Source organism: Poecilia formosa, unplaced genomic scaffold, assembly GCF_000485575.1.
Source record: "Poecilia formosa unplaced genomic scaffold, Poecilia_formosa-5.1.2 Scaffold2214, whole genome shotgun sequence".
NCBI lineage: Eukaryota > Metazoa > Chordata > Actinopteri > Cyprinodontiformes > Poeciliidae > Poecilia > Poecilia formosa.
The window spans coordinates 23036-36083 of record NW_006802153.1 but is presented as its reverse complement, the minus strand read 5'-3'; the positions used below and the strand labels follow the sequence as shown (position 1 = coordinate 36083).

Sequence of the window (13048 nt, the reverse complement as noted above, 5' to 3'; positions counted from 1 at the left end):
AAGTCAGGAGTTACACAATTAGACAAGATCTGTTTGTGGAAGGTAGTTATTTTATTTGATTATTAATTAGGTTTACTGAACTACAGTCTATGAATTAAACATTTGTATTCAGTTTGAACTAAAACATGCCCAATATGTGTATTTGAAACATTTTTGATTGATTGAAATGACTCCTGATGTTATGAGAGTAATTCAAAACACTAAAATGACTAGGAGTGTTTATTTTAATTTTTTTGGAATTAAATTTCATGCAAAGCACAGTAAAGAACACAATAAGTTCTCCCTAAATACTAATTACTAACATTACCGCTCACCTATTGGGACTTAATTAGAGGTTGGGGCCACATATTTAGCTCCTAGTGGGATGTATAAATCCCTGTTGCTGTAATTAACCTCTATATTAGGCGATGCACAGCAGGAAAACAGGATAACCTGCCGTATATCTCCCACATCAAAAGCCAGAAATGTTTGCAAACTACTAAACCTTTAAACTCTTGCATGCCACAATGATCAGCAAGTCTTGCATTGGTGCTATTATGAAAAGTAATTTCATCTGAAAATGTTGTTACTGCTTTTAGCACAATGCAATAGAGAGCAGCAAAGATGTACCATTACATCTTTCCATCTAGCACGCTGGCTTATATCGCTATATTGGTCAGCCATCTTATATAGCGGCTGATCTAGAGCTGTTAGCAACAGAGAATCACAGTGGAGGTATAATCCTCCCCATCTTTTCTGTCGGATGTGTTGTCATGATTTCATTTGCATCTTCTAATATAACAGATTAGTCATGGAACGGTGACAAACAGTGATGACGTGTTTGTTCAGAGACCCAACTAGTTACGAGGAGAAATAATAGTAAAACAACTTTTTATGAACTTTTATATGGTCATCTATCCTGTGGTAGCAGTGGTTGAAGCTGCCTTTAGTTACACATTGTAATTTCTCGGATTACTCTGATGTGCACAAGAGGGAGAAGTGGACCTGTGTCACCACAATATGATGAAGGCAGGCAGTGATCAAGCAAGTCTGATTTTTCGCCACTTAGTCCATGTTTCACTCATGACATCTTAAATACAACATTGTCTCGTTATTAAAACATTATAAGGACGCGATATGCTACATTACTAAAACACTACGTATTTGTCTACAGTTTAGTTGCTTCACGTTAATGCTCCAAATGCTGGTTGGAAGAGAAGTTAAAATTATCAGACAATCAGATCTCTTCTTTATTTGGATCAGATGCAGAGATAAAAACGATGCTGCTAGAGCCAATAAACAAGCAAGACAAAAGCTTAAACAAAACAGCTATTAATCTGTTTTTCAAAGTGATTTGTGGACATCAGCAGATGCTTTCTACTAACATATAAAAAGTTAAACCAAAGGAAAGAAAACGCTTGAGAAACATTATGTTCACAAAAAACACCGGTGGTTCCTCACTGCTGTGGCTGCCAACTCGCCGCTTGAGGCATTTTGTCAAAGTTGTGGCATACACTGTGTTGTGTCCTCTTCCTCGGTCTTCTTTAAATCTAAAATCCTAATTTCTAAATAATAAATCTGAGACAAAGTGCTTCCAACAGAGAAACTGTTTTTAGTGGATGAGGACAAATCCAACCTCTGTGCTTACCAACATTTACTGTGTAGATTATCTTTGTAGCAAAAGATGCCTAAAAAGGTCTTGGTTTCAGAACATTACAAATTAAAAATTACTTGAGAAACAATAAACCACCCATGATCATGATTTATTTATGCTCATACTTTAAATATTTTTACGATCTCCAGCTATGATTTTAGCTGAACTTCAATGGTAACGTTTGCTGCTTGCGGAAAGTGGGGACACAAGCACTAAAGCTTTTCCTAATTTTGGAATAAATGTGGCTTGAGATGATGACGGAAAATGCGGAATAAGCTGGGAAACACGAGTTAATTTTTGGACGAAGTTAGGTAACTGGCATTTGGGAAGAGATGCTTGCAGAGTGAAAATAAATTATTTCAAAATGCAAAATGACTAAGTTACATCATGGGGTCAGAGATGCACTGCTCCGTGCACCACTGTGCTGTGACAGGATTAAGAGGTTAGGGTTCATTTTACCGGGACACACATGCACCACACAAGGCTGGTTGAGGTAAGGTATACCCAAATATGGTAAAAAAAAATACTAGGATACATATACACACACAGTAGGCTACAGAAGGTTCAGAAATCTATCTACAAATTATATAGGGTAAACTAAGATATGCTTAAGTTTCTGCAAATGAGTATTAAAGAGAGCTAGACAGAATACCTTAACATGGAAAAATCCTTCAAAGCAAATGAAAATTAAGAGATGGACCTCAGAGTGATAATATGGGACATTTTTAACTTAGATTTAGTTTTCTAATCAGGATATCTATCCATAAAGGGGTTCCACCAGCAGATAATTTAACCAAAACAAAAATATGTGCAAAATAAAAAACTAAAAAAAAAAAAAAACAGAAGGTTGAACCAGACAGTAGGAGGACAGACAAAGAGAGAGTGGGGGCTGCTGAAAATTAAGAGAGTTTGCTCTTTGCCCAAATAAGTACCTATCAACAGAAAATCTGTGCCCCGCTGAGTTGTGGATAAGCAGCCAGAAGAAAGAAGCTGTGGAAATAGAACATGTCCATATAGAGGGAAGCCAAGGAGAGAGGAAAAGAGAAGGCCAAGGGGTTAAATGCTTCCCCAGAATGTGAGCTTTCCACTAGCATGAACCCAGTGAAGAGCGTCCCCTCCAGTCCCAGATGACTTACACCCTGAGGGTCCGCTGTGAGTATGACTGAGCACAGGCAGCTGAAAAACTGCCCAAAAATAATACAGTTTTCCATGATCCAACTGCCATGTTTACAAGTGATCTAAGCACTAACGACAGCAGACATGGGAGTTTTATGAACCCTAATACAGAATTATTATTCCCCCCCCCGTCAGAAGTAGTGACTTTTTAAGTACTGGTCAAACACTGAAAGGCAAGAGGGGAAAGGAGGGAAACCTGTCTTGACAAACAAAACACCCCACAGATGTTGCGCTCCTCTTCGATGCCCCTGGTCTCCATAGCAACCCTGCCGACCAGTAATAGCCTCCAGCCCGGCCAACTGCAGTGGCGTCACGAAGACGCGCACTCACATTAATCCTCTGAATGGGATCCCAGTGTGTATTTATAGCGACACAGGGACTCGCGAGGACCCGCAGGGGACCCACCCAGTCCCACCACCCTCCCTGAGGCATTACCAGAGAACATCCATGTCTAAAAAAACGGACTCTGAACTCCTGTCATTAAACAGCTTGGACCAAAGAGACAGACACACACAGACACACAAACAGAAACACACCCTTAAAAACAGATCTACCAACTCCCATGGTTCAAGTAAACAAGCTCTGTAATTGGCAATAACAGATAGTGGGAATTAAATATTAAAGCTGGCTTGTGTTTTGTCCAGTACGTGCAAAGAACACCGATCGAAAGGGCTTAAGAAACCTCTACTCTAATCCAAGGCTCTAGCTCGCTTTTCCAAGTCAACATTTCATGCTTTCCCTATCTTACATTTCCGGTATTCTCAGGCAATTTTTAGCCAACGTTAATGTAATAAGCAGAAAAGCTAACAATGAATTCATGGCAGATTTTTTTTTAGCTAGTTATTTTGGTCACTAGACTTTAAATGTGGACCCTTCAAAAAACATTAAACAACAATGATGAATGGATGGATGGCTCAGGAAACAATATATCATCACTGCAATATCAGTGTGTACAATATCGATATCGCAAATGAATGTTTGGAGAGCAGTAATTTTTGTAATATATTCTAAATGTAATAAGCACACAATTTTCTCATGCAAATGTAATATTTAGCCAGTTGGACAGTCCCAAATGATATTGCCCTAAATCAGTGGTTCTTAACCTGGGTTCGATCGAACCCCTGGGGTTCGATGAGTTGGTCTCAGGGGTTCGGCGGAGCCTCTGCCGCGGAGGTAAAGACATACTTGTGTAAAGTCGTGATGACGCCCCGCTTTGCCATCACTTGCTGCAGAGGATCACGTTACATTGCTTAGCCAATCAGTGCTAAGCAATGATTGGCTAAGCTCACCGTTTTTACCAAATTCTGTAGCTTTCGGTGTACTTCTAAATCTGCTCCTTAGTCGCATCTTTTCGGGGTTGGTACTGCCTCTAGTGGCGTGGGGGTGGTAACACAACTAATATAATTACATTACTAAATCAGAATACCGCAAAGTCTTTATTATTTATTATAAATTTTTCATTATCTTAAGAATGTAGAGCTAATTAAATTACCTAAAGACCTTAAAGTGATTCCAGTTTGTCTCGATGGCCAACCTGTTGAAACTGTGGCAAATTTTAAATTCCTTGGGTCGTTCCGGACAGTCAGCTCAACTTTGCTGAAAACACTGACTATATTTTGAAGAACTGTTCTCAGAGACTCTACCTTTTAAGAAGACTTAGTGATCTTGGGGTGACCCAACTAGACTCTAGTTGGGGCACCCCTATGTCTTGAATTTGGGGGGAAGGGGAATCATATTTTATTTATCACTACAGAAAGGTTCAGTGAATGCGCATATGAAACTGGTGGGTTCGGTACCTCAAAAAAGGTTAAGAACCACTGCCCTAAATGCTAAAATGCACAGAGTGACTAAGGCACCAAAGATGAAAATAGGCTTATTTTGATTAATTAATCACAATTTTTAATATTATAGCCATAACACTCTAATATCACACAGTCCTAAATAAGCTATATACCTTATTTTCAAAACTTTTTCAGATAAGGACAGCTCCTTTTGACCTATAATCCATCAGAAATACCAAACAATCAGTTACTTCCTAAATCCATAAAATCTGTTTTATTATAAGACATGTTGCATTACGTTCCAACCACAGACCTCCATATACCTTCTCCACCGTCGTTTGCTATAATAACCACTTTATATCACGGCCTTTCATGGACATTAGCAAGAAATTCTGCTCCATTTTGTAAAGGTGAGAGCAATTTGCAGTTCAAGCCAGGCAGTGAGATGATGATTACGTAAAAGACTGAAATACACTGAGAGCATCTGCGATGGAAGCAGGAGGTGAATCCAAGAGTACTTACCAGGTGACAGACAGTGGGACAGAACACTGAGGGGAGGGGGAACACTGGAAGAGAGCACCGGTCCACTCTAAAGAAAAGAGAGAGAAAAAAGGAACGCGTCAAGTCATTTGCAAGAATCTGATGTGCTAACTTCTTTATTAAGCTTCACTTTATACACTTACAAGAATATTACAAACAGTTGCTACGCCCTCAGGGGAGAGACTCTTACACACAAGCACACTCGCAGCATTGTAATCACTGGCTCAGAGAGATTCTCCTCATCCTATTTGGCCAGAGCAGATTTTTTAATTATTCTTCTGGCCTCTCCTAAATAAACCTTTAATAGGAGGCTGGTTTCCTTAAGAAAGGCAGCCTTCATCAAACCGAGAGCTGGAAATGAGCTGGCAAATTACACAAACCGCGTCCGCCTCCGCATCTGGCCTGCTGTAACTTCTGAGCGACAGGTACGCGAAGTGAGAATTACAGAGTCTGTTAAGAGCTTAATAAGCAAAGGCGAAGGCAAAGTGGGGGGTATAAGGAGGGGCAGAGACACAATGTGGTTAGGCAAAGAGTGGAACAGTACAAATGGGAAAAAAAAAAAACCCGACACAATCTTCTTCTTAGCAGGACAAGGATTTTCTCAATATTTCCGTTAATTTGCAGAGATCTGGATTTGGCTCTCCTGAACTCATCGTCACTGTTCTGCCTGGGTTTACAAAAAGCAGGACCGGAACAAGTCAGTTATGGTTTTGTTATACAATTGCTTTGCAAGATAAACTTACTGTAATTTTTTTGTCTTGAAATAACCTTCCTTATTATCATTAAAAGTGAGAAAACAGTTCTGTGCCTCAATATTATTTGATCAATCAAATCAAAGTAGTTTTTATTTGAACACTGCCAAATTACATAAATGTGACAAGATGCTCAATATCATTTAATTTTAAGAAGTACTAACTGAATTTGTTTATATTTTAACTGTTTAATGGGTAATTTTATCAATACATTTTGCCACAACTGGCCCTTTGAGTGCATTCATGACCTGGAAGAAAAATGACATAAAGCATTTTCCAGCGGACTGCTGAGAGAAGTACTTTATAATGACCAGATTCATTCAAAAGCTGCACGATATATTTTATGTAAATAATGTAATTAATAACTGCTACTTTTTTAACATGCTTTCAGATGAAAAAAAAAACATGTTTAGGCCAATTGACAGGGTTGGGAACCACTACGAAACGTATAACTTAAATCGTACACTGTACAGCAACCTGAACTGAAACTGTTAACACAACAGCAGATGGTAAAAAATGGTAAAGCTTAATGAAACTGGTTTGTTTTTTTCTGGTATAAACACATCTTTTAAGCATAATGCATAAATTTGTCACAGGGTTGAGACTGGGATCGTTTCAGAAACTTCATCTCTTTCCTAATGTATGTTTGGGAACATTGTTATGTAGGTGCCAACTACCATGATGACAAACTTGTCAATTGAGAAGCATGTGCATTTGAGTGTGAATTTAGGAGAATGAAAAATATTTTATGGAAAATAAACTGCAACTGAAAGCATTTATTTTGCAGCAACACCCATTAATACCGACATAATGTTACTCCCACCTCTGCACACATAACACCATGAAAAACAAATCCTGCACTGTCATTAGGATCCATCATTGTAACAAAACTGTGATATTTTCTACTGCAAACACTGCGAAACCTAAACAACTTGGACTTGTTCTGGATGCTGAATGTAATTTAGGAAAACAAACCTATAAAAAGCAGGTTTCTTTTGTGAAGAAAACAAAGCTAAAAATGAAGCTGATTTTTATGATGTTCACCTGCTCCTACTGCCTCTCCATTTCCTTTTTGTCTGGACCTGTCTCTCCCACAGCTCATGCAGATCAAGTATTCCACATGTCAAGTGGTTCCCACTAGATGAGAACTGTTCATCTGGCTGGAGCAGAGCCATCCTCTGCTCCAGCCAGAGCAGAGGATGGCTGGGTGTACTACTCTGCGTCAAAAAAGGTAAGCCAAGTCTTGTGTACACGTAAACATATAAAAATATACTCAAATAGTGATACAAATGCTATTCTGTTGCTCTGAAGGGACCAAACCGGAGTGAGGAGGGGACCACTACCTCACCAAAAATACATCTGGTGGGTTGGAGCTTGCTTATTTAAACAGTAATGCATGTTCTGCATCCAGTAACCTTTGTTACTGCAAATTGTTTGCAAACAATTTGCAGAAAAATTTGGGTTTTTTTCTGTTGCCACAAAAAAAAAGCCAATCACACAGATTTCTAGTGCTGAGGATTCATCTTTTTTCTATCTTTTATGTAGTTCTGGATAGAATTTTAAATACATACACGAGCCAGGTCGTATTAGTCATACTAATTTTGGACTTCAGCTGTGCAGTGATTAGTCTATCAAGTAAGAGGGGGGAGGGGGAAAACACTTATTCATTATTTCACTCTCAACAACATGGTTTCTGGCTACATCTGGTGCTTTGACAATGAAACAACTTAGTTGGAGTTTCTTACTGACGTCACCAGAACATCTTAATGCCCCATTAAACAAGACTTTCCTTATATTACCAATACAGAAAGAATAAAAGCATGGTACTTACACAAATAGGTTCATATTTATTGCAATTTAAGCAGTTATTTGTCTGGTATAATTCACTTCCATAAGTTTGTTTTCTTGCACAAACTCAGCTTTTCCATAGACATTAATTCTCACAAGGTCTTAATAGCAGCTAAATATCTGCTTTATCTAAAAAAACTGAGTTTTAATGAGTTTTGGGGTGAATATCATCTTGTAAAACCAACTTTGAAATCTCTGACTCACCCTCACAGTAAAGGAAGCTGGTTGAATTCAGGTAACCAAGTGACCAGCAAGGCACACAATTATCATCGGAAGATGCTGGAAGATCCGCATCAGAGGTTTGACATAAACATGAACTGAGAGGTTGATAACCAAGAAAAAAAGCTCATGCTCCAAGACAGACACCTTCAAGATTGACCTGAAGGTTTGCTTTATCCAACTTGGATAAAGCAAACATCTTCTGGTGAAATGCTTTATACTTACACAAAACAAAGACTGAGGTATTGGACCAAAACAAGAGGAAGAATGTGTGCAGGATACCAAAATAGAGCGCCGCACCAACAGTTAAGTACGGTGGTGATAGCATCATGCTGAAGGTCTTGCAGATAGTAGATGGCATATTAAGTCAGGATGACAACTCCCAATTCTTCAACTTCACCTCAAACTCAGTTGGATCATTCAACAAGACAATTATCCCAAACACAGTTCTTAACCAGTAGCATAGCTAAGTAAGTAAACTTTATTTATATAGCACCTTTCACAGACATAAAAATCACAAAGTGCTTTACAAAAAAGGAAACATCAATAATAAAAGAATCTAAAATCAATGAACAAAATTAACCAAAAGCCAGTCTGAAGATTTAAGTCTTGAGACTTTAGCTAAACCAGGCCAACACTAAACCTCTGGAATGGCACAAAACTTAACCCAAATGAAAATTCATGCATATGCCTACAAACAAGTCTGTGAAAGGAAACAATCCAATTGAAATTCACAATATCCAGTCCTGCTGAAAAGAGCAGTGAAATCTTAAGTCAGAACTATCAAAATCTTGTGGTTTCTCTGCCTGTTGGTAGACGCTTCTATCCAAAAATTACTGATGATCAAGATATATATTTGAGCCTATATGTGCAGTTATCATCATGAGTGGATATGAGCAGAGATCCTTGTCCTCAGGGCTTGTCGTCCTGTATGTTTTAGATCAGGAAAACTACAGAACAGTGGCCTTTGGGGACTAGAATAAACTCTGAATTAGTGAAACTCCTGAATTAACAAATTCAAAAACACTACAACTGTATGTTATGTCATCATTCTACCATCCATAAAAGGAAAGTCAAATTAATTAAAACCCCCAAATTATTGTATTTTCACCTAGGATGAATGTGTGCACAAAATTCTCATCTGAACTATATCTAACCTTTCAAGCCAAATTAGGCTTTAAGCACCGTGTCTATAGCCATCTTATAAATGTAGTTCATGGGAACTCATAAAATGTCTTCATATTTCAACAATTACTATTCAGTAGCAAATAAAAATCCAAAGATTTAGCTACCCGATAGAATTGGCCCCTTTTCTACAGTCTGTCGTGCATTTTTAGAAGGTTCTATTCCCGGTAACACCCAGCAGTGTTGTAATAATACCTTTTGATCAGAGCAAGAGGTAACAGTCTAGTAATCTCCCCCCTACCTTTCACAGGATTTAAATGGCACAAACAGTGGCAGGTCTACCTTCGTCACTCAGCTCAGTAGGGGTAATGTACAGGGGGCCTGATTAAAAGGATAGCAAGTACACACAAACCCTGAAGTATCACAAGATGGTATATGGCAAGGGAACATACACAATGCATGTTGCGTAAAAATATCCTTTATAAACAAACCAATGGCCAAATGTTTCATATGCAAGATTACTGAGTGACGTTTGGCTTGAATCTGGAGTGGTTGGACTTATCGATTAAGACTTTTGACACAATAAAGAACAAGCTAATCACATGAGCATATAGTTTACTGCATCAGTGAAACAAAACTATTTTGGTGGATGTTTTCAGCAAATCCCCTAAATATATTGGTTGAGAGTTCTCTCCAATCGAGCTTAGGGGTAAAACCAGTTTTCAGATTTGCAGAAACTTTTTTTTTTCAGGCAAACGCATTGCTCAGCTGTCTAGACTACACTGTTCACACAAATCTTATAAGTTCTTCCTCAAAGTTTCTATGAACATGAGCTCAGGAATTTGTGATAATCCCTCCCAAATATATTCTTTATATCCCTAAGCCACTTGTAACCATCTGGATGGCATGCTTTATGTCATTTTCCATTTGGAAGACCCATTTTTTGCCCAAGCTTCAACTTGGTTTCAATACGGTCTTTTCCTTTTTTCTCGGACCAATACACACATTTCATATAAAAACACTTTCATCATTAAGACAGAAAACAGTCTCCTTCCAGAACTGTATAAAGGCTGGGCATCTTTGTAGCATTTATATGTGCATATAATAGTCAGCAACTTGGATGTGGTGTGTTTAAGAGGTTGCCTTAAAAGTCCGACTCTATTTAACAGAAATGTGGTGAAATTACATAATAGAAGCTGACAAACCATCAGAGCTCTCCCGAATGGCTTAAAGGGCTAGTGATCTTACTGTTTGCAAATTTCTGACTTTGAAATAATAATCTTTAAAATAAAGTGAAAAAGCTTTCTGGCTTCATTCTGCAGACATTTTTTTTTAAATTAATCCAAACTAATCCAAAATGAAAACAAAATATTTCATCTTCATATATTATAAATGTTAAGATGTTATTTCAACTGTATAGAAGAGAAAAATGTTTATTGTGAAAAAGCAACACATGGTGAGCTACTATGTGCCATAAAAACATCTATTTTCATGTTATAAAGTCAAAGTAACTGGAATTTTCACAGTTTCCAGGATGTGTTTTATAGGCTGTTTTTGAAGTGAAGAAAATGACAGTTCAAGTGCTAACAGCATATGTTCCCTCCTCAGGAAATTGACCCAACCCAAAGTCTGACGCTCGGCTCTCTGTGGGTTTCACCATGAGCTGCTCTGCTGCCATCAGCGGCACCTGCCAAGGTACAGAGAGGACATGATCATTTTGTCCCCCACGTCAGCTATGTTCATCCTCAATATTGCTCCTTTGAGAGTCTCAGTGAAAGCACATCAAACAACATCAACTCCCTGAGCAGTGGAGCACTATGAGAAAACCCCTCCCCTTGTTTATCATGCAGCTGTGTCCCACTGAGTGGAGGGGGTCTGGCTGGAAACTGAAGGACAAACACCATAGGAAGCTCTGCCCACAAATTACTAAATTATCCTATTTGAATCTCTTGAATTCATGTTTCTTTTAAAAAAATATTTATACCAAAGCTACCATAAGGAGTTTTACCCACCCAACTATTGGTTTTATGCCACCAGTTTTTCAGCCAAACCCTTTTCTATGCAAATAGTTTTTATTCAAAGCTAAAAGACAACTTGAAATAGCTTAAAATTTAGTGCCAAAAAGCAGTATTTGTTTCAAAGTTGTTTTCTTAGAATGTTTCTTAAATGAAACCAAACTGGATTGAATACAATAAGGATCAAAAATACTTGACAGATGATTGGATGAGTTATCTGCCTTTTGTTGTCAATTGTATTTGAATTGTGCAATGCAATCGGACCCATTTTTATCTATACCTACGAGTGTTATTCACTAAGAAAATGGCACCCAATGCACGCGGGAACAATTCCACCAATTGTTTTGGAAGCAACAATTTTTGCATCAGATTGCGGTTGTTGTCACTATAGCAATAAACACAACAGTAGCAGAAGTGACAAAAGAGATGACAATTGTTTGAATGAAATATTGTTTTAAATTAATGACTGCAAAGCAGGTACAAAGAAGCTTTACTAGTCTACCCCTGACTGGGCTAAAACTAGTTTTATGGCTGATGCATCAGCTCCATTTCCCAGTTCTTTGTAATATCGCCTGGTTGTGCACCTCTAAATTTTGCAACTCTACATGAATAAAATATGCCACTTTTTCCTCAAAATGGTCCACTTGGAAAGTGGTCTTGCAAAGCAGGTTCTTTTGCACCAGCAATTATACGACGCCTCTATGAAAGCTGTCTTTTTGAATAGAACTTCTCAAACGTCCTAGTCAAAAATAAAACCTTCACCACTTGCTCAGCTCGCACGCGATCAATGCAAACTTTTAAAAGCATGGCTATAATTCAGCCTTTAAATGTTTGTGTTGAGCATGCAGTGAGACTGAAGTGAGCTTATATCTGTGTGAACAAAAAAATAATGTGGGGCTTGTATTCTGGCACTTGCTTGGCTCTGAGCATGCACTTGCAACTTTATAAAGTGCATTTAAATTAACCTCACCACCAGCCAATTGCAGACAGGTCTTTTTCATCCACAATATTCCTGTGAAATAACAGCCAATCAAAGCCAGCTAAGCAAAATATTGCACCGAACGGCAGACATTACTAAACAAAATGCTAGGTTTTAAGGAAAGAAAATGTAATATTACTTTAATTTTGTACCCTGTGAATATTTAGTTAAGCATACAAATATGCCAACTCATCATTGTCCATTTTAGTGTCTACTTCTTTTATTTTAATAAAGCTTGTTCTATGAGCCAAGACTGATGGATTACTGAACTTGGATTTAAATGAAGTGCATAAAATGTTTTTTTTTTTTTACTTTAATTGTACTATTTTTTGACATTTTTCGGACCCTGTCATTGGTGTTTAAGTGCTATCAATAATTTCTTCCAGCAACACATATTTTCCAAGTCATGTTTACAAATTTTCTGTCAACTATACAAATTTTTTAAACACAAAAATGTGGGAGCCTGCTGGTGGTTTACCGGGTAATCGGTAAATCCTAGTTTAGCGCATTCATTTTATGCAGGCAACAGTAGGGAACCCTTCAACATACTATAAACATGTACAACTAAGTATTCAAAACTGAGTATTGTATTAATTAAATCACCAATCACTTGAAAGCTGCAGCTTACAGAGGTCACACTGGTTAAAGCCTGACAAGAAACATTCTCTTATGACGTTGATCTCACACATTTTCCAGGAATCTAGCTATATCTCACAGGGTTGAATGAAAAGTACGCTGCGAGACCAAAGAATGTGGGAGAAATTGAAACAGAGGCAGAGTCAAGCGCGAGGTATCCTAGGCGACGCAGACAACAATGCACGAAGAACGAAAAGCAGTCGAACAATGAGAGAGACGCACAGACAGCAAAACATTTCACATACACTTTGACTTTTCAATTTTATCCTTCCTGTGTGATGCTGTCAGGAGCCAGCTCCCCCGAGGGCTAAAGAGAGACAGGCAGCCAGAGAGAGTAAAAATGC

General features: G+C 38.1%; 1 protein-coding gene across 3 annotated transcripts in view; it reads right to left on the bottom strand.

Annotated features, from left to right (window-relative positions):
• Positions 1 to 13048, bottom strand: part of plcb4b (phospholipase C, beta 4b) — a 64752-nt gene that overhangs the window by 37466 nt on the left and 14238 nt on the right. For all 3 annotated transcript variants that reach the window (XM_007544768.2, XM_007544769.2, XM_016667695.1), the window contains one exon: positions 5113 to 5179. The gene's annotated coding sequence lies outside the window, so the exon portion shown is untranslated. The remainder of the gene's footprint in view (positions 1 to 5112; positions 5180 to 13048) is intronic.